Below are 27,363 nucleotides of genomic sequence, written 5' to 3' on the forward strand. Positions count from 1 at the left end.
CGATTTGGGGTTGGAGCCGGGTTCCTTTTATTTCTTAGCATCCTTTCAGTTTTCCAACTTATAATGGCATAGGTCCCTTGTCCCCCAGAGAAACCGGGCTCATCCAAGGAACCCAGATTGTCCCTATGGCCTCTAACCATATTGCAGGAGATTCAAGGTTACTCATAAGGTGCTTTGGCATGATAGGCACTGCAAGCAGGTGCAGCCATTACCTCCGCTGTGATTTTCCCTGACCTAGGAAAGTTTCCCTGTGCAACTTGTACAGGAAATAACAAACCATTGATTGGTGTCTGACTTGTTCGTAGGTAATTATAGGCCATTGATCTAACCAAGCTGGAGCTATGGCACCGTAAGCTGTGCAGCCCTCATTACCTCTGACCTGGTGACTGCAGCGTCAAGTCATTGGAAAACTCATCCAGAAGAGAACCGTGCCTTAAGTTTTTGTCTGCTGTAGTAAAAGCGAAGGTGAAACAGTCATTTGCAAGTGCTAATAAGCTGCATTTGATAACAGCTTGATGTATGAAAGCACAGGGTATACTTGGGATGAGTGAGCTTCCTGTATGGTCCTGCTGCTCATAGGCTGGTGGCTTGAGAACAGGAATTGCATCAGCTGCCTTGCGTTGGTTGCATCTCAGCTGTCGCAAGGGGAATGCAGTAATATTCATGATTAAATGTCACTGGGCTGTGGCACGGAGCTAGGAATCTGACATTGTTTTGGATCAGATCCTTTTAAAATTCAGCAATAGTAGCAAATTATGTCTGCTATGGATTAAACGCAAGCATTTTTTGATCTGCATTCAGTTGCATGCCCCAGAATTTTTATCAATAAGTCTACGATTTATAGGCATTGATTTTGCTGGGCCTTTAACAGGAGAATAAAAAGGGCCCTCAAGGATCGAACTCAAAAACTATTGCTCCTGCACAAAATGAGTACTTTGTGTTAGTGAAGGTGGCAAATGTTTGATCAAAACAGCCTATACAATAAGTTGTCACTGAGATTATTTCGGGGATGTTTGGTGCTTTTAATTAACGTTTTCTTTTGGAAAGGAGTAAACCCTCTAAGTAGTCATGGAAGTCACTTGTTGGTTTGTCTGCTCTGGTTATCCTCTGTACATCCAGTGCCACAGCCAGAGGCACAGCCTGCCGTAGCACTGTATATATAACAGTATTTTTTTTTTCTCTCTGAAGTTTTCCTGCTCTTTTGCATCAAGAGTTTTGGAATCAAAAAGAGAAAAAACATAAACAATTTTTTTAGATATGAATTTCTAAGGAAAAAGAAAAAAAAAAAAAGCATCATTCCTTTCTCTCTTTTCACCAGCATCTGTGTTCATAAATAAAGGAAAATATTGTACCTGCCAGGGAGTATTATAAAAGGCACTTTCTTTCATGTCAGCTTTCATTATTTTGAACAGGTTGTGTAAGGGCATTCAGCCTGCCTGGTGCATTGGAATATGCAGGATGTGTTCACATGGCTTATATTTGCACCCAGATTTGAATACATCTGATGTTAGTGGTGGGTATTTATGTTTGCTGGAGGATGATATACCCCAGATGACAGGACAGCAGAACTGCCTTGTAAGCCTGGCTGCTTGGCTGGCCTTTCCCCGAGTTCAAATCAGAAGCACGCATCTGCAAAAATGACCGTAGGTGTGGGGCATTCAGTGGGAGGATATTTGGAGCATGATTTCCAAGGGTACAAAGTATAGGCAACCCCATGAATACAACCTCTAACAGAACAAGTCAAAAGGTGCTTTCCAGCATGTCATACACTCTAAACTGGTAACCATTTTTAGAAATGATTGACCAGTTTGTGCAGTCTGGTAGTGGCGGGGAGCATTGGTAGAAGTGCTGCTACGGGCAGTGAGTGCCTCAGCTTTGTAGTCACAGAAATGTTGTACAAATAGTAATTTTCTTTCTTTTTACTACACAGTAGTATGTGTATATTTTTCATTGACAGACAGGTGACTGGTTCAGATGGGCATAGACAGTGTAATTTATGCATCCATTTGGCGTGTGCGTGTTTCCAGATCATGGCATTGTCTCCTCTTCTTGCTAGATAAGTTGAAACATTGACAGGCAGTGTGTTCACTTTTTCCTTTTATTACAGTAATTTATAAGATATTTTAGCTAACAGGAGAATGGCCCAAGGGGGCATTCTCATGTTAATTACCAAATGTGGGCTTGTCAAAATCAAATAGCTTCAGGAATAATGCAAGTAGTACTGCATCATTATATTGTTTGGCCCTCAACCCCAATATTAGCTTTTAAAAGAAAGGAAAAATAATAATGATAAAAAAAAGAAGAAAGAAAGAAAGAAAAGAAAAGGAAGCTTATTTTATTGGGCTTTTAAATTTAAGAAAACCCCCAAGTCTGACCCATTAGAGATCAGAAGAGGAACGGGAAGAAGAGTGATGTGTAATTTAAGACTGAATGCAGTTCAAATAGTACAGTGAGCTTTTAATCTTTATATATATATGCATATATATATATTCAGCTAAAAAACAAAAGAACTATCACAAGGTTGATCTCCATTTTCGGGCACTTCTTATACAGCTGAAAGTGGTTGCACCCGCTGTAGCACACCATCAGAAAATCCTGCTTCCAACATTAGTGCTTAAGGCTTTCTTTCAGCTGTTCTCGTTTTTCCCCATGGAACAGCAGTAGTGGCCACCCAAGGTCCCTTTCTGACACTGTCATCATTCCCACCACGTGGTGCCACATCCCACAAATCATCCAGCCCATTCTGCTACTCCAAGGTGCTCTCTATGAGAATCTGCCAACAGTTGGGACCAACAGAGAAGATACACCAATAAATATATAGGCAGAGACATAGATAAACATACCAACATTGCAGATCCATGTTGTCTCATCATTTCTGATGGGACCAACGTGGTTCCAGCACAGCCATTAATGGGCCTTCGTGCTGCATTCTTCAGTTCTGTTAGCACAGGCCTGAGGGTTTGAGGTGATCAGTCAATAAGTGGTGTTTTCTCCTTTACATTGCAGTATTGCACACTTCACTTTAGTCTACCCTACAGACACTCTTTTCTACTTCAGAAACCGGCAGAAAGAGACCTGTTGTGCCATCTGCTGATTCTTCAGTGCTGGGAATATGGGTGAGGTGGATAAGGGGGAATTCCTTCCTCTAAAGCTGTTCTGCCGTTCTGAAGTTTGACATTATTGTGTTTGCTTAACGGATTTTGTGCTGTCACCGTGTTTCATAGCACAAAAACAGAATAGACTTTACTAAATCTTTTAACAAACCCTCAGAAATCTTTCACAGTTCCTGAATGCTACCCAGTCTGAGGCTTGTCTTACAGACCATGCCACATGAACCCCTCCAGCTGGTTGCCAAACATCTTCTTAGGAAAGACCATCCTAGAAGCAATCAGATTCCAATCCTGTTGAACCGTTTTGGATAACAACATCTAAATCTACAAATCCCTGAACAAAATCTCCTGGCATTACTATTTGCCTGGTTGTGCCAGAATAAAGCTGGTGAATTGAGCGTTTCTGACCACAGTTGACACATTTCTATGAAGCAAAATGCTGTCTCTCAGCTCAGACCAGCTTGAGCTTTATCACTTGAAAGCAAGTTGCGTTTTACCTGGAAGTCAGTGGACAGCCTCTGTAGTTCACCGGGGATTACAGTCTGCAGTGCCTGCAGTTCCTGTGTGGTCCTGCAGTGAAACCCCTATAGGTGCAAATATCTTACCTCCAAAGGCAAAGGCACATATGATCTTGATCACTTCATATTCTTATGAAAGTAAAAGTCTTCCTGCTAAGCAAAAGTTATGAGAAGAGCTCTTAGTAGTCACTATTACCTTAATAGATAATACAGGCAATTATTCTCCAAATAAACAGGCTTAGAAGATAAGCCTTCATAATCCTTTGGCCAGTGTAGTTCCACATATTTTCCTGTGTTGCTTACCAGAGCAGAATTATCATGACTTATTTGGGTGGAGGTTTAGCCAGGTATCCCCCCGCCCCGTTCATGAATACCTACGAGATGCTTTTTTTACGTGTCTCATGGTTCCCACAACACTAAAGGCAAAGCAGAAGATTGCAGTGAAGATCTTCCTGGCCTATCAGGGAGAAAAAAAAAATCACCCCATGAATCATCCCACAGTAATACCTCAGAAATGAAAGTAAATTGCATAGGTGACAACTTTTGGAGCAAAAATCCCTCTCCTCAGTCATTTTTAGGTCATTGGTATCATGTATTGACAGAGCAATTGTACTATATGTAGGAGAGACTTGGATTTGACTCTAAGGTTTTATTGTGTGTCCTACCACTTCTAGAAATTCAGGTAACATCACATATTGAAATTCAAGCAGAAAAGACTCATTATTCTTAGAGACTGTTGCTCAAAACGTCATGGTGACTCTTGCAAATTGACTCTGACAGGTAGTTATCAAACACCTCTGTATCTCCGTTAGAGCTTGCACAGCCACAAGAAATCTATCTGGATCTGACTAGATCCTGAAAATAATTCCTCACAGTCGGAAACACTTGACTCCATCACCTGAAGCAAACAACCTGGATTAACCAGCTTGTTAACCACCTGTTTTCTTTGACTCTTGCACAGTTACAGCAGATTTCAAATGCTCTTTTCCCTGTAATCAATACATTCAGAACTGGGCTTAATCCACTGGCATTTTAGCCATCATCCTTTCTGCTTCATTAGTTCGAGGTCATCTAAATTGTACAGCATAGCTGATCCTGCCTTAAGGCAGAGGGATGCTCTAGGTGACCTTTTCAGGTCCCTTCCAACCCTGTTTTCAATGATTCAGTGATATGATCTGTCAAGACAGAATAGATGAGCAGGTGTTTAGGGGTATTTAGGACATATCTTCATCACTGGTATAGCTTGATGCCCATGCAGGTTTCCTGCTTAGATCCCTAGCAATCAACTTGGACTTTCTGACATGCTTTTTAAATGCTGATAGAAAATGTCCAACCCTCAGATCTTAAATAATAATAATAATAATAATAAATAATTTTAAAAAGCAGACAGGGACTGCTGGCATGTAACAAAGACACATTTCCTGTTCTGCGTCCCGCACTACCATGCAGCAAAGATGTGACTAGCTGTACAAGCAGGGCTAGCTATACAAGTCAAACCACAGGCTATCAGGGACACACACATTATTGATGTCTAATAAGAATCCAGTGGTGTGGAAACTAGAATAACACAGAATGGTTAGTGAAGATGACATTAACACTGCAGTAAGCTGACCTGTACACAAATGCTAGTCACTTAGGTCAAGCCTCATATATATAATGCACATTCCTTATCAAACGCAGGCTGGAGGTTGAAGATTTCCTATATTTAAGGCCAAGTGCACAAATCACGGACTCATTGTGTCCTTGAGCCTCTCTCTTAATTTATGCTGAGCAGTGTTCTCAGCTGTGGTGATTACCAAAGGTAGCTTTGATGGAGACCGCAGGAGGGAAATGAAGTCTCTGACAGGGTTCCCATGCAGCCAGTTCATGGCGATGCTGTTGTGTGGAGTCGGCTGAAGTCAGCAGGTCAGATGTGGACTTCTACAGTCGGCTTATGGAGAAACTCCCTTGCTCTAGAGGATTTAAATGGGAACACTGTCAGGTTTAGTGTTCCCGTTGAGCTCAATTTTCTTGGCGGACTGTGAGAGGAGAGAAAGTCTCAAATGCAGCCCAACCCTAGGTCATTAGGGGTTTTAAAAGATTACAGTCAGGACCTTGAATTGTGTCTAGTAATAAACGGGGCATTAGCAGAGTGTGTGGAGCTCACAATGGCTTTGTACAGCAATGCTGTGAATACAAAAAAAAAAACAACTGAAGTGTACTTCTTAGATGAAAATTTACTCCATTTGGTTGATGGAAAACAGGGAAGGGAAAAGGCAGGGCAAGAACAACACAGGAAGTTTGTGTTCTTAAGCTACTTGGCTGGCTGAGCTAGCTAACAGGAGACCGAACGCTCTCCTTGAATTAATTGAGCAAATACAATCTTACATGAATCTATTTGATGATGACAGATATTACGCTCAAAAAGAGAATTCAACTTCTTGTAAATAAATGGCACAGAAACTTCCTTCTGGTATTTACAAAGAAGTATGTTTTATCAGCAGCATCAGCAGATAACCTAGAAATTGAGCTGGTACAAAAAATGGAGTCGCTCTTACCGGCTGAAATGTTCTTTTGAAAATCAAGCGACATTAAAAAGGGGACAAGGTAGAAAAAAAATCACATAACTACTTGTCAGACTTTCCATCTTCTGCACCAAAGACTTTTAGTGTCGATTGTTCTCAGTCCAGAAATTTCCACCCGTGCCAATTTACTCTCTCAGAATAAACTGTGTAAGGATTTAAAATGAGTGCTTACAACTAGTGAAGGTAGGTTCAGCAGTGTGATGTATTCATGTAGTGGTGTAAAAGGTGAGCTGAGAGGACAGGAGTGCAGCAATGAATAGAATATTCGTATGTTCAAAGCATGAGTGTGTGCAAAGGACACAAGCATCAGTTTACTTCCCTATTTCCCGATACCTTTGCGGATCCAGGAGATACCTCCATACTGAAATCCGTCTGTGTCTTTTTAACTTCTGTCCCATTAAAAGTATAAAATTGTTTGTCGGCAAAGATCTGCCTTTGAAGCTGTAATTCTGGTTTGACCCCGGGGACCCCGTGTAGCCTTACTTCATTTAGCCCTTAAGATCCACCCGTGGTCTTGGTGACAAAGGGCAGTCGCTAGGAAGGAAGTTGTAGGATGAAAGGGGGGGATGTGGGCAGCTGCATTTCTAGTTAGTGCTCGAGCCTCCTCCTTTTGGAGACCCGCATTTTATTGACCCTGGTTCATTTGCAGAAGAAAAATAAACAGCACTCCAGAACTTACATCTTCTTTCAAAACAGGGTGGAAGGAATTGAAAGGAGACTGACAGGAGCACTTAGCATTGTGGATATCTATATTCCGTCTTGCCAAAGGGTAAATAGAGGACATTCGTTTGTTCATCAGCTTCCAAATCTCCTCTCTCTTGCTCCCGAAGGGGGAGGGAAGAAAAAATAATTTGGAGAAGGGGGTTCTGAATACTTCATATTCTCTTCTGCCCGTTTCTAGCAGAGCCAGGCATGAACAATTAAATCTAGGGCTTCCCTGTGGTCTGTGAATAACACAGCACAGTGCTAACCATCAGGGCACAAAGGCAGACAACAAAAGGGGCTTTTTTATTTTTTGTTTACCCTTCAGGACACTGTTTACCTTATCACTGAAGGGGAAGTTATCATCTCATCCCTTTTGGAAATTGAGGCGGCTTGATTCGGTACCTCCAGCGATCGGACCGGCTAGTGATGGAGTGGGCACGTCAGCCGGGGGTTAGGGAAGTCATACGGGGAGCTGTTGCGCTCTCTCTCCCGCCTCGCTCCCTCCGTCTTCCCCCCTGTCTCTTGCTCTTTCTCTGTCAAACCATTTTCTCTCCCTCTCTTTCTTTCCGCCGGAATGATTTTTTTCCTTCCCCCTCCCCTCTAAATTTACTTCACAGCAGATTGTCTTGTAGTAAATCACCAAAAACCCAAATAGCACTAAAGCATTCTGATACAACATTAGCATTTGCTTAACAAGCACAAGATAAACATTAAACAAAGAACTGCATTTCTTTATTAGAGGCTGCAAGATACATAATCCATGAGCACAAGAAACATGGGACCCAGTGGATATGCAGATGTGTGTTATTTCATTGGCGCTGGGCGGCCTTGTTAGAAAAGGTTTTCATCTGAAGGCTTGGGGGTGGATAGTTGACTGTCCCTGGTGGGGCTGTAACTAGATACAGAGACTGTTGCAAGCTAGGCTGGGCTCCCTGGTGGATGCGCTGATTGGACAGCCCGAGGAAAACTTGGGAAGCATCAGGAAGTGAACTCAATCACCTTGGGGATGAGAGGGTAGAACCAGATGAAGGCATTTGACTTCTTTTGTAACTCCCACTAAGGACAGATTGCCAGCGCGATCCAGCCTCCATAACTGCAAATCAGGCCCTTTCCCCTATGCCGATTTCATTAGAATGGCCAGCATGGTGCAACGAGGAGGGAAAAAAAAGGTTAGACACAGTAATTTTACAGGCAGGCGGGTACAAAAAAAATCTGCATAATTAAGCAGTCAAGGCTGCTAATAGGGGAGTTTATATGCTCTGGGACCAGGCAAGGGCAGCACATATGGATATAGCACTGGATATTAAATCTACGGCATGCAGACTTACTTCAGGGCCCTTAGAGAAAAGGCTAATTATAGAGAGAGGAATTGTGTTTACTGGTCTGTCTTGGGCAAAGATGTTGAGAGAAGTGCAACCAAGTTTTGCAGTTAGACATGAACAGTCTGTTAATAGAGATATCAAAAATATGTGCTCGTGGTTGCTTCGTATCTAATCAACAGGAAATCACAGATTCCGAGACCCCCTTCTCCCAGTTAAACGAGGAGGGGAAAACACATACATATACATATTCCGGATGCAGGATGTGAATGTGTTCATTATTAAATTGCTGGAATTTAATCTGAACCGAGCTCTTTATCATCAATAAATTATATTTAGCAGTTTACCCTAGTTTAGCTACTCCTGTTTAAAAATGTCAGTGCTTCTGGGTATAAGCTCCAAGTCAGCATTTAAATATAAATGGATAATATGAATGGAAGTTGCAACGGGCAGGGCTGAGCAGTTAGAGAAAGGGTATGTTTATGTAACAAGTCCTGACGTGGTGGACATTAACATTTCATAATGCAGATCAAAGGTATGGAGAAGACCCAAGAGCCCTCAGTCAGAGGCCCCTAGCAACTGTCTAGTATGCTCCATGAGATGATTTCTCCAAATTAGAATGACTTAGACTTTTCTTTATCTATCTACCTAGGTAGAGAGATGTAATTTTTTTTAATGCTCTGAAAAGTGATTAGCCTTTTTCTAGCTCCCTGCCCCCTCCCCAAGGAAAGAAGTGGCTCCTTTTACTGACGGGAGAAGGCTGTCTAGGCGTCATCATGAAACTGCCTCACATCCAGAAGTGCTGAGAAAGGCCAGTGACTGCTGACTATTTTCATTTAGTATTTTGCCAGTTTGGGCTTTTGTCTTTCTTGTGTGTTTCAATGTAACACGCCAAGCTCTACCACCATGGGTAGCTCTTTTCTGAAGTCCTGGAAAGCAAGAATGTCCATCAGAAGCGTGTGGTGAGGGCCTCCCTCAGCAGGATGCGCGATGCTGGGTACCCATCAGCACCTCTGGAGCTCGGTGTCATTTTGAGGTTTTATGGAGCGTGTAGGAAGAACCCCTTGGCTTGGCTTTCGTTATTGCATGAGTGGGAAAAAACAAACCACCATTCCGGGAATTTACAAGCTCACATACATTTTGTGGGGAATACTGTAACAGCACCACAGCAACGGTACAGTGATATGGAAAAACGTGGAAAAAGCAGCCCCTACCCCAAACACTTGCAAAGGTACTCTGAGTGCTCACCTGGCAAGCAAAAGAATGCTTCTCTAATTTGGTAAATAACTGCAGGCTGGTCTTCTAACAGGGACTTGATATCCTAAGTCATACAGGTGGTGAGCTCAAAGGATGCCAGCCAGGCTGACCATGATGAACATGCTCTGCTTTGTTGCTTTTTTTCAGTACTGTAAAGTCAGCCGTGGGGTGGAGTCTTGGGGTCACCTGGGATCAGCCAAGCTGGTCTGTGCTGTGTGGGACTGGTGGCAATAGAGGGACAGTCCTGGGGCATCTAGAAGAGCAGAGAATGTCCCTTTCCCACACCTCACCCAAAGCAATAACTCCATTACATATATTTAAAATGCTGTTTTGATGTTGCTGATAAGCCAGAAAGCTCAGCATGTGTGTGAAGCTCTGTTTCTTGAGGGTGCCACACTTAGGCAGCAGTGATATAACAGAAGTATGTATCTGTCCAGGTGTCAGTCCTCTCCATTTTGTTCGTATTTGACAGAAGGAGAGAGGGCTCAAAGAGAACTGTGTTTCTACACATTTTGTCAGAATACAGTTGTATGGACAGTTTTCCCAGAGAGGGAAAAAAGGTATGCTGAGATTCAGCCCTTTCTAAACATTACAGATTCTGTAGCAGAGAACAGGAAAACAGGACACGGGAGAAACCTTCCACATGTACATTCTTGGACATGGAGTCAATCAACTGGGAAACACAAATCCATAGAAAACGAGTCTTTCTTGCTTTCCAGTTCTTGCAGAAATGTTTGCTTGTTTTTAATCTTTTGGTAACTTGTGTTCATCTTCTGCTTCTGCTCATCTGGGATGCCTCGCTGTGCTACAGTTTCTCTCCTATGTAAAGCAATTTCACTTACAATAGTTCCCTTTTCTTTTGTTTAGATTTGTAAATTGAACACAGAAACAAATAGACATGCATATGTGTGCACATGTTCTCTTTTAAACGGTTAATGGCAGTTAAAAGGATTAGTGAAAATCCTATTCCAGCATTTTTTTTCCATATGTTTGTGAGCAAATCTGCCTTAAAACGTTTGTGAGGTGTCTGTAACAATGGCATTGAAGCATCAGGATTGTCCTCATTTCAGGGGCAGTTGTCGTACCAGTTTAGGTGTGGATAACAGAAAATTGTGGAAGATGCTTGTTTTGAAGCATCTGTCAAGAGTAAGTTGCAATTGCCAAATGACAGAGTAACTTTTCACTAGTGAGGAGCAAGTGGATAACCTGTCAATAGTGATGATCTAATGGCAGTCTCCAAGCTGTGCTGTGTCATCAGCCAGCTGTCAATCCCACCAGCGTGTCTCAAAAGCACTAATTGTTGTGATAGTATCAGTGTGAAAGCTGCTAAGAAAAAAAAAAAAAAAAAAAGTCCCTTGGTGCCGCTTTGTAAAAGAGAGGTTGAGGATCAAAGTTCAGCTTGGCTTCACTGGATTTCTTTTTTTGCTTGCATAGCTACCTGTTAACACATTACTAAGCACCTAATTGTAGGTAGTTGCAGCTGCAGTTACTTTGCTGGTGAGTTTTTGCTGGTAAAGGCAGCAGCCAAGCAGACTGCAGTCTCCTTTGAGAAAGGTATTTCCCTCTTCTCCTGTGCAGCCACATTAGGCTTGGGACGAAGGAAAAATGCCCACATCTTCTCATTCAAGTTCATATATTCAACACCTGCTTTAGCAATGCTTTAAGGAGTAATTTAAGATTTAAGGGGTAATCCTGCTTAAGTAGCAGTTCAAGCATCGTTTCTATATAGAGGTTGAAATGCATCTTTTGTTGATACACATGTATACATATTGCCGCTCTTCCTCCTTCTCTTTCTCCAGTGCAATTCATTTGTTGCTTGACTGCTAAGTCCTGCAGAAGAGCAGAAAGTATTTATTCTTCTCTTTCAGTTAGGAGCTGCCAAGATAGAAATAATACGTGTGTTTAGTTAGAGCATAAGGAAATCCTGGCATTAGAAGAGAGATATATACTAGCAGACACCTGACAGTAATGTTCTCTGAGCATTTTTCCACTGTTATTTTGACTCCCTTTTGCTCTGTTAATCCACCCTTTCCCATCTCCAAATCCCACAGCTTTTTCCTTCTCGTCATCTCAAAGAGCTCTCCATTTCTTTCCACCTCTACAGCCAGTTCTCTTATTAGAAGCCAAGTTATATTTCACTTTAACCATGCTGCTCTTCATCAGACTAGGCAAATGCAGCCACCAAGCTCAGTTTTTGGATACTGATTTATGCAGTTTACTTAGTTGTTTGTGTTACTCTTACATCTTTATCAGGTATAAGCTTCTTGTGATCGCTTTCAAAGTTTTCTATGCAACTCTGCCGGTGCTCCCTTGTTGAGACTGCTGTACCCACACCTCTGTGCTTTCCCAGTGCTCACAGCTCTGAACACCTATTCTGGAGTCACAGGCAATGTCCTGTTATCTGTTGTCACAGGGCTATTGTGCTCTCAAGAAATACTATCAGCACCCTGCACGGCTCTACCTTGTCCAGCTTTGTGCCCTCTTCAAAATCTAAGTTCTGCCATGTTTGCCTGGCATGATTATTAGTTTGAGAAAAAAGCTACAAATATGTGTGCGGCGTGAGGTGTTCCCCATCCCACTCTTTTCTGGCTGCTTCTCCCCATACAGAGAGGTTCTCTGGGATGGGGCCACCCTGCTGGCACATGGTGCAAATGCCAGGAACAGATTACAAGGACAAACGGGAATGTGTTCTGCAGCTCTTCTTATTCCTTCAAACCCTTACAGGATACAGCCACAGAACCACTTATCTGCCCGCATCTTTTCCACTCTCTCAGACATCTTCAGATGGTCTAGAAAAATAAATTTTTAAGATAATTCAAGTGACTGGGGATTTAGGATTTGACTAAGCTTATACAAGCAGCAGGATTTGGGACCCAATTCCGCAGATACTCAGGGCATCTTACGGAGCCCTAAGTAAGGAGAGGCTATTTTTATCCTGGGGAGGGACATGAAAACAACTGACCCTTTTGTTTCTCTTTACCCCCAGTTTTGCAACCCTGCCAGGCCTATTTTAGCATCTGCACTCACCTTCCCTGAAGGCAATGCAGCCTCCTACTTGGGTTGGAATTGTTTTCCCAGAAACCTTTCTGTCAGCCAGCACAGGGAGAGATCTCTTGGAGAATGGGTGTGTGAGCCGAGTTGTGTGCTTCTTTAGTTTTCCTAATGCTCTGGGTGTATCTCAGGAGACCAGCAGGCTGATGAACGTATTGTTCTCAAATGTCAAAAGGACCTCTGGGCACAAAGCTTCGAGTCCTTCAGAACCACCCAACTTGTGCAGAAGCAGAAGTGCAACCATAGGGAAAATGTCAAACTGGGACTGAACTGCTGCGAGCGTCATTGCCATGGGTAAACAGGATAGCTTATATTTGACTGAGTGCTAAAAATACAGGGTGCCCATCCAGTTCTCCCAGTCAGTATTGCAACACAGCTGCTGCACCACCTATTTGTGACACATCCCGCATCTAAATAAATAAATAAATAAATAAATCAGGGAACGTACAGTAGATGCATTTTACTACCGGAGTGGAACTTCACAATCCTACCAGGGGGCCTTTTTGTAATGTTTGTAATGTGCTGCTATCGTGTTTTAGCAAAGAAAAATGTCACTGCTGGGCTTTATTTTTAACAGACTTTTTTAACATCAATTAATGCAAGCAAATGCAGTGAAGCAGATCTCACTTTTTATTTATATTTGGGTGAAAGCAATGAGGGGACTTAGGGGAACAGCATGCATGAGTGGTGGGCTGGAGGGGGCAGAAAGGGAGTTCAGTTGCGCTCCAAGCAGTTCCACAGCAGAGAGCTGGGTTTTTTATAGGTGTGAAAAAGGAGGTGGACACCCAACTTCCATTGGCAGCCACTAGGGTTGAGTAATAATGCTGCCTTTAAATGTATCATTCATGTTGTATCCTAAAAAAATACATTGCAAAATGTGTAGCATAAGTTATCCAACAGGAAAGACCATACAGTCCACTGGTGTTCACTCTGCAGTTGACTCCCATCTGCTTAATCTTTATTATAAGACATAAAATGATCAGGAAGTCCTGAGAAGTGATGTTTGTTACTTATCACACAAACCTTGTAAGAGTTGCATCATATTATATTTCCCTCTTGCTTGAAACCATTATATTTGCAGCGTTTTCTGTCTTGCTTCTGTTTCTCTAACATAAATGCAAACAGGACTGTAGGCAAACTCGTAGCTTCTGGCATTGATTTGTTTTGCTCTGCTGGGAAGAAACATCACTGCAAACCTTGGCAATGCAACGTGCATTTCTTCTATGTGGATCTTTCATGGAATTCAAGGTGAAAGATACCTGCTATTTTGCAGGTATTTTTGACCTACAGTGTTGTGACAGATGTGGGCACATGGCACAGAACATATGATTCAAAGATAATGTACTGTACCTGATGTAATATCACACCGACACAGTGAATTAAGGGCAAAGCAACAACTTTAATTTGGAATTTTCCTGCTGTTACCACTTTTTACTGAGATTTTCGTCATGGTTTGTTTTCTTAGTAATGCTGGTGTTTCAGTGTTTCGGCCAAGTTTCTGTTTGCTGTAGGTCACTTTCAAGTTACTTTCTTCCTTTTAGAGCCCGGTTGTTGTTATTTTGCTTTTTGGGGAGAGGAAAGCTAGGTCAGTTGCATACATATTGGAAAGAGAAAGGGGTTGGTAGCTAGGCTGCAAATATGGCTCTCAGATCTGTTTGTCCCACCTCAGTTTGTTTGCTGCTCTGCAGGTTTTCTTTGTCAGCTATTATTTTCAGGTCTGATCTTTGGCTTCTAGTACTCAGCTGTACTACAGAAGCTGCCCACCTTTTCTGCTGTATAATTTTCAAGGATTTAACTCAGCATTTTCTCTTCTTCTCCTCTGCCATTTCACATATGAAGTCTAGCAATCAAACCAAACTGAACACCAACAAAATATGCTACTTACGTATAAGACTATTACAGGATCAAAATCTGCATGCTTCACTCTCAGCAAAGTGCATTGCCGAATCTAACAGCGGTCTGAGCTATACACAGCAGAGCAAGTGAGTTTGCCCTCACTCTTCTCACCATCTTTTTTTTTTTTTCTTTCTTTCTTTCTTTTTTTGACTTCAGAAATGCCCCAGTTTTTCCAGATCTGACTAGAGGGGTAATGCTCCTCTTTGACCTCACTTTCTGCTGTTCAAATCCTGCCTACTGTTAAATCTCTCCACTCACCTCCGGGTTTCATAAATTAAAAGTTGCTTAAGTGAGGTGAAGGATGCAATTGAAGGGGCTGGGGGACATATTCTAGATACTTTACATCTTTGCACCTTGGATGCTTGTTTCCACCACTCTGTTTGGAGGAAGACTGACAAGTAAGCATAATGTGACTGGCACCATCAGTAAGCGCATAAACCAAGGCACTTGGTCTTAAACAGTGTCAGGGGTTCAGAACAATGGCTCTCAGGCTTTCAAAACAAAAGTAGCAGACAAGCTAAATGTACATCTTGTACAATTCCGTTAAGAAATACTTTTTGTTTTTAATATCAACAGGTTGATGATGAAAATAAGATCCTGTGGAGCTGGGCCTTGCTTATGTCAGGTTATATGGTATTTCAATTCAACAAGTGAACTTGTTCGCATCTTGGACAAATTGTCATAAAGTTAAGAGATTAAAAAATTGCCCCACAGCAAAAATGCCAACAGAACCTTTGTAACTCCACGTGATAGCTGTAGAAATAAATATCTAACTTTTTTTTTTTTTTGGCAATGATGTCTGAGATTGCTCTGCAAAGAGAATGGCTGTCTTCACTGTCTTCACTGGCAGCCTTCTTTTCCCTGATTAAACATGAAAAAACCTAGGTCCACAAGTACTTCGTGTGTCTCCTTCCATTCTTCCGCTTATTCTTCAATTGTGTCACTACTGTGTGTGGATAAATAAAAAATCATCAAGAATGCTGATATCATCTTCCTTTTCCCCTTTCCCTCCTCTAACTTACAATAATGTGGGGCAAAGGTCTACTTAACATAACACAGTTACGATAACTAGTACATTTGTATTTCTGCTCTGATGAGAGGTCTGCTGTAGTGAGACTCATCCACTGTTGCTGCTTCTTCTCAGCAGTGTTAATTATTCTTCAGGCTCGTGTAGCATGCGTATGGAAACACAAAATAAGCGATCAGGGAGTTGGATATTTTTGGGTTTATTTGTTGTGTCAGTGACACTTCCACTCTGACACAAACTCACAGCACAACACTCCTGATCTGTAATGAGGTTGTGTCCCATGATGTATATTAAAAGCACTAAATAGTCCCTTGCTCATTCAAAATCCTCATTTATCTGAATTAATTTTGTGTCCCCCATTTCATTTGGGTAAATTAGGTTTCACAGTTTCACAATTTGATCACAAGTCTCACAATGTTCAGTGCTTCTTTTTCAACTTGAGCCCCTGAAATGACACTATTGCATCAAAATCTCAGGCTTCATTAAAAAAAAAAAAAATCAAACACTTGGTTTTGTTGTTAACAGAGAAACCCTCTGAGGGATAACTGCCCCACCTTGAATGCACAAGCCAGAACTTGATGCTTACACTTGGTGAAATCTCATGATTTTGTACCCATTCACATGATTTTGCAGCCTGTGGCATTAACAAATGTGGTTTGAGCAGATTGTTAGACCCCTTGTGTGTGTATCCACAGCATCGCAAGGCTCGACTGGGTCAGCTTCAGATTGCGTGGAGGAGACTTGCAGTTCCTCAGGCGGGGAAGCACAGTTCTCCTGTGAATCTTAATGGTTTGCAGGCATAATTGAGTGGGGATTATGTCTCAGCTCCAGTCTTTCACTGTCTCAAAAGGGGATTTCTCTGAGATGTGTGACTGCCGTGCAGCGGGTGGGTGGCCTGTGCTGTCCTGCGCGCACCTCCTGCCCCAGCTCAAAGATGGCCAGAGCCCAAAGCCGGCCCTTGCGGTGCTGTGGAGCCCTGCCACTGCCCAGCATGTCCCCTGCGGAAGGGCTCACGCCAACCGAGGAGCGATTTCTGCTGGCAGGAGGAGAGGAAGAGCTGTGCAAGGCACTTGGCTGAGGAGCTGGGCATGGCTCGGCGAGCAGGCCCCGCAGCCAGCACAGGCCGGCTGGGGCACGGGCGGGCATGGGGCTGCAGGCACCCGCCAGGGCCGGGAGATGAGCACGGGGCCAAGTCTCCGTCATGTCACCTGCTGGGCTGTGGCCTTTTACTGAGCATGGCTGCAAGGAGATGAGGTGGCAGCAGCCGGCCAAAGAGAATGGTGTCAAGCGATGCATTTCAGGGAGAGGTGAAAGAGCAGGAGAGGGGCAGCTTGGCTCCTGCCCCAGCGCCCCAGGGAAAGGAGGAGGAGGATGTTGGCCACCAGCTTGGAAGAAACCCAAGTGAAACCCCCTGTCTTTTGACCCCCTCTTCCCCACTCCTCCTAAGCATGATCTGAACCCTCCTCCCACTATTTGTTTTCCCCCCTACCTCTTCTCATTGAAATGAACCAGCACATGCATACCACCCCGCACAATGAAAATGCAGTGGGTCTTTTGGAGACTATTTCAGCCAACAAATGCAGTCTTGTAAGTTATTTATTAGAGTATGTCTTAGTAAGAGGATAATGCCATATAGTGGTCAGCCAACTCTCTCTTGCTGTTACAGTCATGTTTTTCATATCACATTTCAGATTTCCTCAGAGTCTTACAAGTGTTTTTTTGTTTTTTCAGTGATGTTAATCACCTCATAGTCATTTAATGTCATGCTACATTTTTCTCCAGCTCTGTAAGTTTTATCTAGAGAGGATATATGCTGACCTGACAGCCTATACATTTATTTTTCTCAAAATAGTGCTGTATTTTTTTTTCCTTTGGTAATATGCTTTGATGCCTTATAGTTGTAACCTGCTGTTCTTTTTAATTGCTTATTGTTATTAATTATATAGTAGTAACATTGTTGGCTTGAGACAGTTGGCTGCAGAAATACATCTATCATTATTGCCATTGGAGCTGCACTAAATTACCCAAGCTCTGTCTGGAAATGAATGCTTTGCATTTTTTCAGTGAAATCTAAATGAGCGTTAAATCAAGATTTTTTTTTGCCTCTTCCCCTCCAACTAGGTTTTGTGCTCTTGTCCTGCTTCTCCTCTCCACCTCCACTCCTCCATCAACTTTCCTTTGCAGTCTACTCCTTTCCTTTCTTGTTGATGCTTCTATGTCTCTTCTCCTTCCCCAACCAGCCCCCTCTAACAATTCTTTCCTTTCTTGCTTCTTCCTCATCGTTGCCTGTCAATCATACATCTCTTTTCAGCCAGTTTTTCTCTGTTTCCTCTGCTTTGTTGTTTTTCCTTTTTTTCTCTTATTATTTCATGTTCACAACTTTTTCATCCTGCTACCTGAAAGTTCACTGGAGAGTGAACTCCTCAATTGCTACAATAGTGGAAAATGGCATCTTTGCTTCAGTGGGGAATTGTTTGGTGAGGAGTCATAATATTCCTGTACAAGGGGCATGTAGAATTAGAAAAACAAAAACACAAACACAAACATGTCACTGCATATAACAAACAGAAGAAAAATAAGTAATTGCCCCTCATTATTCTCTTAGCCACGAACCAAAGGACTGTTAGTACTGAAATCCCAACAGCTGTTTGTTCAGCTCCATATGAAGTCTTAGTACCAGCAGAGATAGTGGGAAGGAGAGTGGAGTAGGTTTCAAATGAAGTCTGGTCCTTTTTTGATATGTGAGCCCAAAGCTGCTTGCTTGTGTTAGAGCAGGATCAAACAGAGAGATAGGGAAAGGTTAGTGCAAATTAAAATTGAGCTTTTTCTCTCATGCTTTCCTAAATAAGACAGCAAAATAAGTCAGACGAGCAATAAAAATAATATTTTATATTAAATGGAGCTTTTTTTTTAATTTATATTAAATGAGCTTCATACATTTCTGTACGAGGAGATCTGCCCTAACTGGCAAAGCAGTTTGCTGGGGTGAAAAGAATCTAATTAAATGCCCAGTTATCAGCATAGACCTGCAGGCCTTAACAGTGTGAACCGCTTCTTCCTCACTGTTTTTTCTGAGGGCTGAAGAAGGGGGTGGGGGGGGGGGAGATGGAGGTTGAGAGAAAAGAAAGCAGGGCGTTGATACACCCCTAAATGAATTTAAAAAGTGGATCAATACCCCAGCAACTGCCATTCATTTTGAAGTGTTCCTTAACAATGTAAGAAGATGCCAAATAATCTGTGACTCATATAATGACATTTGGAGAAAAAATTATCAATAGTAGCTAATATGTTAAAGAAATACAAGGAAGCATTGATATTTCTTCATACTAACAAGTCAAAATATCCAATAATACAGGAAAGCCCTATTTTATTCTGTTCTTTTTTTTCCATTTTACCTCTCCCCCCCCCTCCGCCCTTAGGAGTAAGCAGGCAATCCTTTGTAGGTAGGATAAACAGCATTTCAGCATTTAGAGACTTCATCTTCCTGATAAGGCTCCACCAAAAAAAAAAAAAAAAAGGCAGTCCTGACCCTTTCTGTATAGTCAGAACAAGAGAAAAAGAGAAATATCTCATGAGAGTTGTGGAGTTGTGTACAAAACATAATTTTTTCTTCTGGTCCACCATGGTGTAGAATTAATATTGACGCTTAGGTTGTCTCCATGCAGGAGATGCTTTCCTGGTATCCCTAACGTTAGAATAGGTTACATTTAGTTTATGCAACATGAAATATCCTCTCCTATTTAACAACTTGTGTTTTCTTTGCACAGTAGTCTCAGAAGTCTCAGATGGGTGGGCCTGTAGTAGGTATTGAACAGCTAATAACAGAGAAAGCTGGTTTTCCAACCAGAAAGCAAGAACAAGAAAAAGAAACTGTACCCTACACAGTGAACAAAAATATTTAAATGGAATTAACAATGCTGAAAAAGCCAAAAGGTTTTACTTATATTTTATTGTTCTTAATTCTTCTGAATATGAATGTGACATTTTTATTTGTTTTTCCCCCTACAGTTTGATTAAAGTGTTAGTAACTACTTTACCCAGGCAATCTCTGAGCCATTCAAATTGTAATTTTACTTTACTAGAGAAGATTTGGTCCAAAAAACTTCCTTGTTGGGAAGAAATAGGCACTTCCCTCTTGGAAAAGAACAAAGAAAACTCAGTCAATTTTAATTCTGACACTGTGTGTGTAATGATAGGCAGATGAAGCAGAGTCTGATTCTTCGTCCAGCTGAATTTGAGAGTTGTCCTGCTCTGAATGGGGTGGAGAAACAGACATTCATTAGCTCTGGGGTTTAGTTCCTTTATCTGTAATATGCAGATAATAATCCGTATCTCAGTGTGCAGCATAAGAATGGAGGGCTTGACCTTGTGCATTTCTGCAGAATTTAGTCCCACAGAAAGTCTAGATGAGAGCCTAGTGCAACAAGAGGCCTGTTCCCCTGGGCTGGTCATGCCAGCATTTGAAGGATCGGTCTCCAAGTTTTTAATCATTGCTTACTGAGTGCTTTTTGAAAAGGTAAACGTTGAGCTGGATCATCTGTCTACAAATATCTCATACCACTCAGCTTATTCCTGCCAGTTTAAATTCCTTTTTATATCCCATGGTAAAATTGTTTCCAAAATAAGCTCTATCACATGGGATTTTATTGCAATGATAGAGTGTAACCTTGTAATGTGTATAGCTACGTGATGCAACACCGACTTTTTTTTTTCTTCTTCTTCTTCTTTGTACAAATTTTAATGCCTTTTCCTGGTGCAGTTACAGACAAGGAGTAGCAAATTATGCATGTCTCATCAGTCGGTGATAGCCCTGTCGCTGAATTCCTGAACTCTCTCTTGGTAGTCAGTTGCCCAGAAAATCCTGTTCTTTGATGGAGAAGGCATTTGTTGCATTTAAATCATTCTCACTTGAGCTGAAAACATGACAGTTATTAAGAAATAGTCCCTGCCAGTTGCCGTTCATATATTTTAATCCAGCCTCACCATAGCTAGATAATTCGTGGTTTTAATGGAACATACAAGGCACATGTGGTAAGAAGAGTTCACTTACAAGCAGCCAAAGTGAGTGCAACCAAGCAAAAAAGTGAACAGTTGGTGAAGTGAAATGCATCCCTTGCTTCAGACAAAAATACAGTGGAATGAAAGATGCAGTAGACTGCCTTTCCCTTAAGCAGATCTAATTTCAAAATCTGGCCCTGGAGAGATGAACTTTTGCTTTAATTGAGGAGGTGGATCCCAGCTCTTTGTCACTCCATCAATCAGCACCCTTTGCTGTAGCTGTAGCAGTAGCAATGCTCTGCAGAAGGCTGTCATATTTATTCCCTACATGTAGACTAAGGTTTCGTACCTGCTGCTGTTGGGAGCCTGCATGGCCCAGCCTCACCATCCTCTTCCTTCTAATTCTGGCACAATTTAAGTAGCCAGTATGCCTAGGTAGAGACAGAGTTGTGGCCTGGTCTTGACTTTCCCTTGGGGAGGCTAACATTGTTGGTGTTAACTCTGGGGTTTAGGATTGTTCCTAGCATCTCATCCACCTCCTTCCTCAGGCATGGGCAGAGCCTTGCCCAAAAATCATTTCTACATGAAATAAAGCAAGGAGGGAGGCATTGCTCAGGTTGCAACCTAATGTATTGAGTTTCCCAGTTGCACGGTCTCTAGCTAAAGTCATGTTTTCAGTTGAAAGTGGTATTAGGAGTAAACACAGAGCACTGGACCGACCTGCCCGCGCCAGCAGGAGTGTGGCACAGCAGTGAACTGTAGGTAGGCTACAAGTGAAGAGAGGGTGAGGAAGGCATTTCCTTCCCCCCAGCCCACCAAACACCTGCCCTGAGCACTTCAGGAGAAACACAGTTGTACTTCTGTCTTTCCATCCAACCCTCCGTCCTGTCCCAACAGGATGCAACTGTTAGGACCTTAAAACCCCTGTTTTTCCATGATGGGTTGGTCTCACGCCTGTAAATTCCAGCTGTTGGCTTCTTCCTGCTGCAGATTCCAGCTGTGTGCTTTGCCTTTAGTACATCTACTTCTTTATCACTATATTCCCATGCTTTTCATGTCAGCTTCCAAAATTAACACCACGGTGGATAGTGTTTTTCATGGGGGGGGGAGTTGTGATCATGTTTGAGAAATTGAAAATGACAGAAGCACTATTACAATCAGGGAGAAATTATGAACGCGGTGCTAGAGACTTGAGGCGCTGTTTCATTGCAGCTCCAAGCCTTTGAAGAAGTGTTGCGCTTTCCTTAGCAGGTGAAGAGACTTGTCACTCACTCACTCGCCGTGCTGAGACCCGAGACCGAGTTTCTGCCGGGAATGAGGTTGTCTCTGGTGACACGGAGATGCCGATGCGTATGGCCAGCAGAATTACAAAGACACAAACGAACTCAGCGCTGTAAAGGAGGAAGCAGGGATGGCTGTATACTCTGCAAATTACAGCGTTGTATGGTGTGTTTTGTCCTTCCCTGGTTTTCAGCATGAGATGTTGTAGCCAAGGGGTTAGCTGTCATCCATGGCGTTCCTTTGTTACTCCTCAGATCTCTGGCTTATAAATGTGTGCTGCAAAATTAACTCGGGGAAGAGCGAAAGCAGTGTGAAGAAGGAGAAATTGGTTTAGGGGCATGGTTTGCTTGGTAAAAAAAAATACAAACACATGGAACGTGAGAGCTATGCATGCTTCAGACCTGAAAAAATACAGGGACTGCAGGCCATTTCATTCCTGTGTTGGATGTGGAGGGCAGGGTTTACACTACTTCTTAGCAAATGCTTTTAAGTATGGACCCAGCCTCATGATGATTTACCAGGAGGACATCATCATCCTTGGACCTTTGCCTACAGATTTATTCAGAGTAAAAGGCAGAAGGACCCTTCTGGACAATCTCGAGGGTGAATAAGAGAAAGAGTTACTTATAAACTGTTACAAATTGGTACTCAGTAATGGCTGTAGTGTTGATCAGACAATATAAGAGGGCCCCCAGTGGTTACTGACTTAACAGCTGCGTGTAAGTCAGCCAGTGAACATTTGCTTGTAGCTGCTCTAGTTTTGTTTTTATTGAAGAGCAAGAAGCATAAACATGGGACACACAGTCTAGAGGCTGCTTAAAGGGTTTCACTTGTTAGAAGTGTGTATTGAAATGTCAGGGTCTTCCATTAAATGAATGAGTTGAGCCTTTTGTTGGTAGCAAAAATGGGGCCAGGTCATCCAAAACAGTACCTGAAGTGGGGGTGCAGGAGGGGTTTGCCTGCCCTATGAAGAACACAATAACTACATACCCGGGGTACCCTCTGAAAAGACAGAGGATCCCCAATTGTGAGTGTATGCTCGGCACGAACACTGGTTTTGTTTGCTTTTATAGCTGGTTATCAAGTTAGTGGCTGAGGTAATGGGCTGCACCTCAATTAAAATCTACCTACCCCCATTGAAACGTTTAATATTTGTGTAAATATTAAACATTTATATGAATACTGAATGCATTTATTTAGAATTGATTCATGTTTACATTTTCCCATTATCTGAGTAAAGATTACAAATAGAAAGTAATTTACTTACACAGAAATTCTGCCTGCATCAAGCTAATTTAGCTACCAGCAGTGAGTAAACCATCCTCATCCATGTTGCTAGGTCTTCACCAAGTCCAAACTCATATCCTAACCATGTAAGGGCAACAGTAAGCAGCAGCTCTGTGCTGTGATACTTTGTTCTTGTCTTCCTTATGGAGCTGTTGGATCCATAATGTGAAGGACGTGCTGACTTGTTTTACGATGTACCACATCGGGGAATGCAGCACATAGTTTTTTGTTAGATTTGGAAAAGTGCAAGCTTTATGTTAAAGGTTCATTTCTTTTTCATCATCCAGCTAACTCATTTGTACTGTAATGTACTTTCCTATTCCTCCATCTGATAGTTGGTACTTTTATACCTATTTTGCAAACCATATTTTTAGTCTAATCCATACAGTAGTTGTCCAGAATTCCATAGCGTTGCTTATTTCTTACCTATAACTCTTAATAAAAAATAGGGCTGTGCCAACCTATTATATCCTTAATAGAATATTCTAATGGTTATTAAATCAATTGACTCTGAATCTCACTTTAATAAATGAGTCAGACAGTATTTTCCAATTACTGTCAGCCGCCACCTTTCCAAAGAGCAGATTATTTTGATTGAATTTTTTAAAGCTGTTCAGCACTTTTTTTTTCTTTTTTTTTCTTTTCTTTTTTTTTTCTTTTTTTTTTTTTTCTTTCCCCCCCTCCCCATGTAACAGCAAAGAGCGGTAGCTCTGTACTGCAGGGAAGGAGAGCCTCTTGGACTGGCTCTCCTTTCCCTTTCACATTTCTCCCAAATGGAAACTGAAAATGTGACGTTTCACCAGCCTTTAATTTATTAATGGTATCATCTTTTGCACTTTCACAGCACCCCATCAAATTGTTTGCTAAACATGAAGAGTGATACAAGGGCCAGCATGTAAACAGAGCCTTTTGCTTCCTCTTTCCACATCTGGCACCTTTGTAGGAGCTGCCACACCCTGGCTCTTTCATGCCAGTAGGAGATAAACTGCAGGCAGTGCTTTTAAATTCTCTGTGGAGAGCAGAGCAGGGACAAAGCCTTATTCCCTGTCCTTCTTCAGTGCTGTGTGACCCAAACAAGCAGACCGTTGTGCTCCTTAAACCTTTTTGTAGGCAGATCGCAGTGATTCTGGAAGTCTTCAGTGTACAGTAGCTAGTCCTGTGCTCTTCCCCATCTCCTCTGTCCCACTTGTATTAAAAGTCTTAAGGGATACTAATTAGGTCAGCCAATTAAAGAAGAAATTAAAAATTAACACCTCTTCTTTAGGGATGGGTACTCTGAGAAACACGGGCTATGTTGTCGTGCTGAAGGTGGTAAGAGTAAGTCAGTGTCAGAGGCTGGAATGGACCCCAGCCCTCCTGGTTCCTGTGCCAATACTGTAACCTTCTCTGTCCCCCTTGAATTTAAATTTTGCTGGTACCAGATTCTTGAATTCAAGGACTAGAAGCTTACCCTTTGTCCTCAGAAAGTGCACAACAAGTGATGCGCAAAAATGGGTGCAAAAGAAGGGAAGGGGAAGGGTTTAAAACTCCCTGAGCAGTGAAACTTTAGAAAAAAAATTATTCTATTAGTTGTACAAATGTAGTCATATTTTAAATGAGGTCTTTAGAACTGGGAGACTAAAAACATTTTATTTTTAAGAGAAAGCTTAGATTCTGCACAAGTTGATGTCTCTTGCCTGGGGAAGTTTCCTATCTGCCCCAGGCGAGTGGGTGAGGGGATTTTTCAAACCCTGTTCATAAGCCAGATTTGCAACATGCAATAATCAAAGTGGTTTTGATGTTTGTGACCAGGAGATCACCTCAGATCTGAGTGGTACAGGAAATACAATAAGGTCACATTTAATGGGGTTCAGTTCTTCCTGAACAAGTACAAATTACCTAAAATTAGTTTTGCTTCGGCATCAGGAGTGCATGCCTTCCTTACATTTTCCTCATTAGGTAAGGTAAAAGAAAGAGAAAAAAAAAAAGCCAATTCTGTCTTCTGTAGCTCCATATAAAAACGTTTCTTTTTAGAAAGTCTTTCTCCCCTGGAATGTTTGAAGAAGTCCCCGTTCAGTGTTCCCATGCTCTAGAATGATTAGTGTGGTTCATTTACACTTTGCCAACAGTAACTCTGTGATTTGAGAATTGGCATCGATTATCTTCACCTTGACGTGTGGAAGATCCTGAGATGGAGCTGTCTTTGTCCTAATTGCTTTGACTGTGTGTATCAGCACAAGCAGTTTGATGAAGAAACTTCACCCTATAAGCTTTCTGCCCCGCAGTTATCCTTTTGTGGGGGCTTTCAGTGTCCTCAGAACAGTCTGTTTTATAATGGCCACGGCAAGATCTGAGTGTAGCAGGCATGATCTGATCACATGTGGCAGTCTGTACGTTCCTCGTAATTGACTTGCAAGTTCAGGGGAAAGGGGTATTTGCGTGTGGTTTGTTGGGTCTTCCTCCTCTTTTCAGTATGCTCTGCTCTTCAGCTTCTCTCACAGATGTGGGTTGCCTGTTTGGAGCGAGTGGTGTACCGCCTGCCTCACAGAATATGACCATCTCTCTTAGACGTACGGACTGGTGCATGTCAGATCTTTTCCCTCGTGCATCCCTTCACGCTGCTTGTACAGGCCATGGTCACCTTCTCTCAGCAGCAGCAAAAGCAGAGCACTCTGGAAGTGATGGTGGAAACCACAAAATCCCAGGCAATTCTTGAGACTCCACGAAAACACGCTCCCTGCTAAGGAAATAGTTAGCATATATTTGATAGATGTTTGCTAATGTATCTCTGGAGGGTTATAAAAGGTGTCACCTACCTGATGCATCCCCCTGTAGATCTGCCCCGGGGAGTCTTCTGCGCAGAATATGTACAGCCCACACGGCCTGCCTGCTGGTGTGACCGGCTGGGTGAAACACACACCAGCAGCCGCTCACCCTCTGCCCCCGTACCCAGAGAGGCTGTGGTGGCGAAACAGCCACAACTGACCTGAGCCTTCCTTCTGTGCATGATGTTGGTAACAAAACCAGGGGCACGCCATTGCCAGGACCTTTTTCAACCAACTTCCAAAGCAGCTGTGCCATTTCCCCTCACCGCACCCTGATTTGGGGCAATTCTTCTTCGTTGTTTTTCCTGTAACTTGAGGGATCATTTCTAGAGGACTTGTGACCCTGCTCAGCTGGGTGAGCATCCCATAAGGCTTCCTTTAATTTTGGGGTGCCATACAAAGCGTTGCTTCCCCCCACACCCAGCAGCAGTTGCCAGCTGCAAGCATTAGCCATTATGGCTCCTAATCACTGCAAAGGGTGGACAGCACGAGGTGTAGGTGTTTGGGGTGGGCAGGGTGCTCTCCTGTACGGCTCCTTTCACCTGAGAACTGGGGTGGAAAGGCGCCGATCGCCTGACGCTCCCTCCCCGTTTGATTGTTGGTAATCAAATACAGTATTTACCTGCGAGATCAATGCCGCTGGTGTAGCACACTGGTGACATACAGAAGGACCTTTTCTAAGCCGCGCTGTGGGAATTGAGGCCTCTGCAGCAGGGCTGGAAGCCACTTCTTACCTAGCAACTGTTTCTAAGTAGGACACAGCCGCGGCCGCCCTCGTGGTGGAGCGGATGAGTCCCGCAGCACCCTCAGGAAGGGAACCGGCCGCCAGGCGCGGGGCCTTCGGAGGACAATGGGAGGAAACGCAGGAACAAGCAGCAGGGGATGGGAAGGGTTTGAAAGCCACATGACATTGATGGGGGAGCTGCGTCAGGAAGCACACGGGGACTTTTCGGAGCTGGTGTGAGGGGAAAAATGCAAATAAAGGAGAAAAAAAAAAAGCTGGGGCTGTTGGAAAGGGAGCTGGGAAATCCTGTGGCTTGTAAAAGGTTTCGTGAGCGGCCACAGGACTGGGATCATGGAGCAGTAGTGACACGAGGGTGTAAAATACCTTCCCCTGTCACCCCAATTATTAGAAACACCACTGTCAGCCAAAGTGGTAAATGCGTGTGCATTGGCATTTCCTACCCTTGGCAGGTGGGGTGGCCTGTGAGCAACATTCAATCCCTCATGCACTGTTTTTGGAAATGTTCTCATTTGCATGGGGTGCTTCTGGTCCTGTTCTTCGTTTCCTACTGAAGTCTAACACTCTGCATTCCTATCTGGTGGTAATTGTATCTGGAAAAATCTGTGCTTTTAATGCCCAGTTAAACTTCCTACGTGCTGAAAGCTTGCAGATAAACAAACACTTTAGCAGCCGTGGATGCTGAGGAGCATCCAGTTTCCTGAGCTTAGCAAAACAAAAAGCCTGTTCGGTTCATAGATCATGTTGGACATGCTCTTTGGTAAGGGCTATAGTGAATTTTATTTCTCCTTTCATTTCTCCCTC

At 42.8% G+C, this 27,363-nt stretch overlaps 1 protein-coding gene and 1 long non-coding RNA gene across 12 annotated transcripts in view; one reads left to right on the forward strand and one right to left on the reverse strand.

The window, feature by feature from the left end:
* LOC310893217 lies at positions 1-27,354 on the reverse strand. Its single transcript, XR_014578822.1, has 2 exons — positions 25,809-27,354; positions 1-25,732 (listed from the first exon to the last, which is right to left on the reverse strand). It is a non-coding gene; the product is annotated as an uncharacterized lncRNA (long non-coding RNA).
* The window catches only part of ZNF521 (zinc finger protein 521), a 231,772-nt gene that overhangs the window by 173,150 nt on the left and 31,259 nt on the right, over positions 1-27,363 (forward strand). The window lies entirely within an intron of this gene.

The sequence above is a fragment of the Anser anser genome (genome assembly GCF_964211835.1).
Source record: "Anser anser genome assembly, chromosome: 2".
Lineage (NCBI taxonomy): Eukaryota > Metazoa > Chordata > Aves > Anseriformes > Anatidae > Anser > Anser anser.